Here is a 6,913-nt window from a genome sequence, read left to right as displayed (position 1 = left end):
AAAAGAGGAATGTATCAGAACATAATATTATTATAATCTTGTAGGATTTATGATAAGGTGCATTCTATAGTCATATTATAGGGGGAGTTTAATTAAAAAATATAGATATAAATGTGAATAGTGCAGTGAATTGTAAGTGCTAGTGTATGCAGGAAAGTGCTATTTGCTTCAAAAGGTGATTAATAGTTACTAGCCTATTGAGTTACTAAGTCTATTGAGTCTCATATTTATGAATGTGCCCAGGTGGATGGGTTTCAACTTCACCCGTTCTCTTACAGTACCAAATCTGCCCAGGTGTACTCCCTTCCTGGTACTGATCCGGCCCAGCACTGCTTAGCTTCCAAGATCAGACGAGATTGGGCGTTACCAGTGTGGTTTGACTGTATGGACATCATGACACAAAACCTGTGATTGTTAAATGTTTTATTTTGACATAATATTGTAAATGTGTTTACTACAAAGATTAAGTGAGCTGTACATCAAGGTGAGAGCAAAATGAAAATGAGGGATACTGCACCTCACAGAAATGGTGCAATTTTGTATCCTTCAGAAAGGCCTATTGGATGCAGAGTTTGAAGTTGAAAGATCCAGTACATTTCACGTCTCGATAGTTTATTTGCAAGGTCACCACCTCTTTCTCCCAGGGTTACATGTTTAATAGCCTTGAATGTTAGATCCTCAGTATTCAAATTGTGTTTTAGCGTGAAGTGCCTGGGAACTGCGTGACTGTCTACTTTATTCCTAATACTTCGGACGTGCTCCTGGATCCTCATCTTTAGGGGTCTCTTCATCTTTCCAACATATTTAATTTTACAAGAATACTCTAACAGGTAGATCACGGAAGGGGTATTGCAGTTCATGAATTCCTTGATGGTTTACTTCTTTTTATCATCCGTGTTGCTGAACGTTCTTCTATTCCGGCATAGATGTTTGCATATATTACATCTTCCGCATTTATATGACCCTATGCATTTCAACATTCAACAGTGTTCGATTACTATCTCTGGTTAACCACCTAGGAACATCCTCCCTTTTACGTCACTTGCAGTGTATTCATCAAAAGTTTTTTTCAAATTCAGAATTTTTTGCCTAAAAAAAAAATGTAATAGGAAGTCCAGTGTCACCTAACTTCTCCCTCCTCTCTGTTAGATCCAAGGGCTTGTAATCAACACCACCAACACCTCTATCATCAACATCCTCAGTCATGATCGGAAGTAGTCCTGCTTCCTATCTCATAAGCGTGACTCCTCTCCTATACAGGCTTCCTCAGAAGCATCCTTGAGTGCTACACCTGTTGCTGCTGCTGCTACTGTCCAGATGGGGACCAGGAAGACTACTTGTAGTTTAACTAAATAATTGGTTGTTAAACAATCCTTTGCAAGGGAAAGCAAGTATGACAGATGACGGATTACTGACGCCATAAAAATTATGCTGGTATTAGATGTGCGACCAGTATCCGCCATTAATACACTGAGTTTTAGACAGTTGATTGAGGTACAGTGTCCCCTGTACCAAATTCCATCTAGATTCCACTTCACTAGGAAAGCAATTCCCAGCCTGTACAATACATTCAAAAAAGCGTTGTTAGTGTCCTCAGAAATGCCATTGCCCACACTGTCCACTTAATCAGTAGGGCAGTACGGATGGTGTAATGGTTAGCATTACTGCCTCACAGCACTGAGGTCAGGGGTTCGATTCCCACCATGTCCCTAACTGTGCGGAGTTTGTATATTCTCCCCGTACTTGCGTGGGTTTCCTCCGGGTACTCCGGTTTCCTCCCACAATCCAAAAATATACTGGTAGGTTAATTGGCTCCCAACAAAATTAACACTAGGTTGAATGTGTGCTTGTGTACATGTGGTAGGGAATATAGAATGCAAGCTCCACTGGGGCAGGGACTGATGTGAATGAGCAAATATTATCTGTAAAGCGCTGTGGAATATGTGTGCGCTATATAAATAACTGGTAATAAATAATTAATAAATAAATCACGGATATGTGGACAAGCAGAACAGGGCAAACTAAAGACTACATGACTGTGACAGCCCACTGGGTAGATGTATTGCCTCCCGCAGCACCAACAGCAGCAGCATCTAACAAATGCCAGCTCATTCAGAGGCAGGCTACACTGTATATCTCCAGTTTCAATAATAGGCATACTGCTGACAACTTCTTACAAAATCTCAGGGAGATCATTGCAAAATGGCTTACCCCATCTGGACACTCTCCAGGATTTGTGATATCTGACAATGCCACCAATATTGTGAGAGCATTCCATCTGGGCCAATTCCAGCATATCCCATGTTTTGTTCACACAATTAACTTGACGGTTCAAATTTTTTTTTTTTAAATGATAGGGGTGTACAGGAGATGAGTACAGGAGATGCTGTCAACGGCCCAGAAAATTTCGGGAACATTTTCGCCATTATGCAAGTGCATGTAGAAGATTGCAGCACTTGCAAGAAATGTTAAATTTGCCCTGCCATCAGCTGAAGCAAGAGGTAGTAATGAGGTAGTAACAACCCTCTATATGCTTCAGCAGCTGGAGAAGCAGCAAAAGTCTATTCAAAGCTACACATCCACCTATGACATAGGAAAAGGAGCAGGAATGCACCCTAGTCAAGCACACTGGAGAATAATTTCTGTGTTGTGCAAGGATCTCAGACCCTTTGAAGTTGCCACATGTGAAGTTAGTTCAGACACTGCCAGCTTGAGTCAGGTCATTCCTCTTATTAGACTCTTATAAAAATTGAAGGAGGAGCTGAAAGGAAGCAAGTATGCTAAGCTTATAGATCAAGCCCTTCATTGGCCATGCCAGGATCCAAGGGTCGTCAATCTCTTGAAATCAGATAACTATATTTTGGGCACCATACTTGATCCTAGGTTTATGTCCCCTGTTGTCTCTTTCCTTCCGATGGACACATCTGAAGAGATGCAAAGAGCTGTTGGTGAACAAATGATCAGCTCAAGCGGCACGTGACACGGCAACAGCTCATCCTTCAATTTCTCTGGCAACTGTGAGGGGGGGGAAAAAAAATCACTTTTCCTAAGCAACCCACTAGCGGTGATGCTGATCAGTCAGGAACAACTTCTAACATCTTGCCCAGACTGAAGGAACTGCCTACAATTACTGATATGTCTACTGTCACTGCATATGATACTGTCACCGCTGGAAGAATGGTTGATGATTATTTCGGTGAAAGCAGCCATATAGGCATGTTAGACAGTCCATTTTAATACTACCAAGACAAAAAGGCAATTTGGAGGCCCTTGCTCAAACTGGCATTGCTTTACTTAAGTTGCCTTCCCCCGGACGGCAACATTTGTACAGCTTTTTAAACTGCTTCCCTGTCTGCCACACTACAGTCCCATTCTGTTTGCTAGATGTGCCATGATCCATGATGGAAGTTTAAGTGCCACATGTTTGTGCTGCCCACTGCTGTTGCTTACCTTAGTCATCCAGCTACCTTGGTGCAACCTTTTGGCCTAGAATGAATGAAAACAATGTTGTGAGCTGTGAGGTTGTCAAAATTAGCTGGAAATTAATGGAAATGAATGTTATTGAGGTTAATAATACTGTTTATATGATTTAAAAATATACAGATCCAAAACACAAAGGAGATACAGATCCTAAACAAGAACCCAAAACCCGAGATTTGGGACGGCGCACATCTCTGTAACATATATCCACAAACTGAGACTAGTCACTACAGCATCCCAGTTCACAAGAACAAGACTGACCAGCAAACACTTTAGAATAAATAGAACAATGTATGCACGAGATCACACAACTTATTTGTAAGGAAAGCACAAATCAACAATTAATTAGGAACCAAATATGTGCTGCAATTGCAAATCATCAATAATGTCAAACACAACACTTACCATAACCAAGTACTGTACATAAACCTTTAGTAGTCAAAGAGCCAACTAACATCTGCTCCAACTAGTCCACCAAGTCTGTATAATATAAAATGTTTACTCAAATCTTGCACTCTTTATTTTTGTACAAGACATATAGAATACACTTTATTCTATAACAACAATCTTGTAATGCTTGACTTTATAAGGTAAGCGCTTTACAGTACAACATGAACTATAGCAGTGGTTCTCAAACTGTGTGCCGTGGCACCCTGGGGTGCCTCAGTGTATCTGTATGGATGCATTGGATTAGTGATCCAGGACCAAGTCAAATTATTTATGGTCAGTGTAATAGGCAAATCCAGTGCTGGTGGCTGCCAATCAAAAACTATGTGAACAAACAGAAGTGAATCCTGTCCCTCACCACACAATTCAACCTAAGGATGACATATACACACAATGTACTTCATTTAATATTTCCCTCTAAGTTTCTCAATAAGAATCTTGTGGCCTAGGGATGCCGTGAAAATAATCTGGATAGTCTAGTGTGCTGTGATTTAAAGACGTTTGGGAACCACTGCACTATACAGTACAACATGCACTACACTTGCCAAATTTAGTACATTTAAGAAAATGAACAAAATCACATATACAATATTTTAACGCGATATCAGGCATTTCTCACATCAATAATTTTAGATTAAACGTTACACATTTACCAATATAAAGAGGAGAGTAAGGCCAGTAACTTACATAATAAGAGTGGGAACTTTTATTTTTGTAAAATGTTTGTTGTATTGGAAAGAATATTTCCAAGACAACAATAGTGTATTATTTGTCCTGAGATCAGATATGGTCTTGTTTCCAGAGGCTTTGATAGGACACATGTGAAAGTTAATAGCTTTAAGATATCAAATTGAATCAATTTCACTGCCCTGAGGGCCACTTACTGTATCGTTCTGCGAGTTATTAAAGAATATTTCTGATGTGTTTTAAACTCGTTGACTATTACATGTGGCGATTTCTAAATTTAACCTTAGACACAATTCTATACTTTTTAGTGGAGTTTCATTTAAAATAAAATCACTTAATTCTACAAAGTATATTTCCACGTTGGTTTTTTAGCAAATTCAAATGTCACAGCAGTCGAGCAGTCAGAAGAACAGTATCATTAACAGATTGATGTAAGAGGTTAATGATGCGTGGCATGTTAAAAAGTAATTAATATCTAAAGTTGTAAATTTCCCTCCCAAATTAAACAGTCTGCTGTATAGCACACATAAACAACTTAACAAGATGTAAATTGCCAGTTATTTACAGTATGTATCATTCTGTTACTGTAAATATGCAGGACTAGTGTTTGGGACGATGATGATGGTAATGTGTACCCATATCTAACTGTAATATTTACAAGTGTGGGACTAGCATAATTTAATAGGTTTCAGTATTAGTGAACAGTGCAAACTATTTCACTTTCCACACCAATGCCCTTATTTATCAATGAGTGATGAATTTCACTGTGAGTGATAAACTGCACCAGCCAATCCACTCCTAACTGTCATTTTTCAAACACATTCTGTAACATGGCAGGTAGGAGCTGATTGGCTGGTGCAATTTATCAATTACAGTGAAATGTATCACTCATTGATAAGTAAGGGCACAAGATACATATGAAAGCCTAATATTTTATGGGCCTAATTCAGACCTGATCGTAGATGTTCTAAATTTAGCATATCTACAATCAGTCACACAGACCTGCGGGGGGACGCCCAGCACAGGGCTAGTCCGCTCCGCATGTCAGGCATGACCCCCCCCTGCACAAGTACAAAAGCATTGCATAGCGGCAATGCTTTTGTACTTTAGGAGTAGCTCCCTGCCAGCGCAGCTCCTGCGCACTGGCAGGCAGCTACTCATCGCTGTGAGGGTCGCAGTGGCTGCGTGTGATATCACGCAGCCATCAGGCCCCCCCCCCCCCCGCGCACAGTCCGGGCATGCCTGCGTTGCCCGGACTGCACCCTCGAAAAGGCGGGAAAACAGAGCTGGCCCACTTCCTCCCGCCCTGCGAATGACTCTGCCTGTCAATCAGGCAGAGGCGATCGCAGGGCTGAGACGGCAGAGGCGCATGCGCAGTTCAGACCTGATCGGCTGCTGACGAAAACACACAGCACCGATCAGGTCTGAATTAGGCCCTATATTCCTTATCTTATTAGGGCGAGATGTACTAATCTTTAGAGAGTGATAATGTGGAGAGAGGTGTAGTAGCAAGCAATCAGCTCCTAACTGCCATGTTACAGGCTGTGTTTGAAAAATAACAGTAAGGACCTGATTGGGTGAAACTTTATCTATCTCCACTTTATCTTAGTACATCTGAAGCAGAGGCGTCACCGGGTGTGCACTCTGTATTATCACCCCCCCCACCCTCCCCCCGCGGAAGCCGCCTAAGTCCTAAAAGGGGCATGGCCTCTCAGATTATTATTTTTTCACTCCGGGGGCATGTCCAGCTTCCCTGAAGATGCTGGCTGCCCCCGGAGACTGCTCAGCGTGCAGTGCCGGCTCTTATCTGTGACAGGAGCCGAGTGCTGCAGGGGTTTATCTCACTGCAGCACTCAGCTCCTTTCACTACAGAAGAGCTGGCACTTTGGTGTCACCCCTTCCGAGGGGAACACCCGCCTTCTGACGCCACTGATCTGAAGTAATCTGCGTTAACTGGTTATCAGTACATTAAAAGGGAATATTATATTGTTTAAAAGTGAAATGAAAGACAGTATGGGAGGTATAGTACAGTAGAATTCTACTAAAGTAGGATATGTATAAAGCAATAGGCATAACACATAAGTCCTTGTGATCACAAACGACTTTGCTAAAATCATAGCATAAATGTTACCATAGAGGGCATGATCAAGTATTTATATAATCTTGTGTACTTGGCACACCTGGTAAAGCTGCTTGTTTTTCTGGAATACTGAGGGCTTTTGTACCTTTGCTTACAAGCAATGGCTCTTTAAGGGGTGTATTCAAACATAGGGACAGTCCTCTATATAAACTGTGCATA

General features: G+C 41.3%; 1 pseudogene; it reads right to left on the bottom strand.

Moving 5' to 3' along the window:
- Positions 1 to 269: 269 nt before the first annotated feature.
- LOC134944798 (5S ribosomal RNA) lies at positions 270 to 388 on the bottom strand (annotated as a pseudogene).
- Between the last annotated feature and the right edge of the window lie 6,525 nt (positions 389 to 6,913).

This window comes from Pseudophryne corroboree, chromosome 1 (assembly GCF_028390025.1).
Source record: "Pseudophryne corroboree isolate aPseCor3 chromosome 1, aPseCor3.hap2, whole genome shotgun sequence".
Classification (NCBI taxonomy): Eukaryota; Metazoa; Chordata; class Amphibia; order Anura; family Myobatrachidae; genus Pseudophryne; species Pseudophryne corroboree.
Note: the sequence above shows the minus strand (reverse complement) of the source record. Positions and strands in the feature narration are given on the sequence as shown.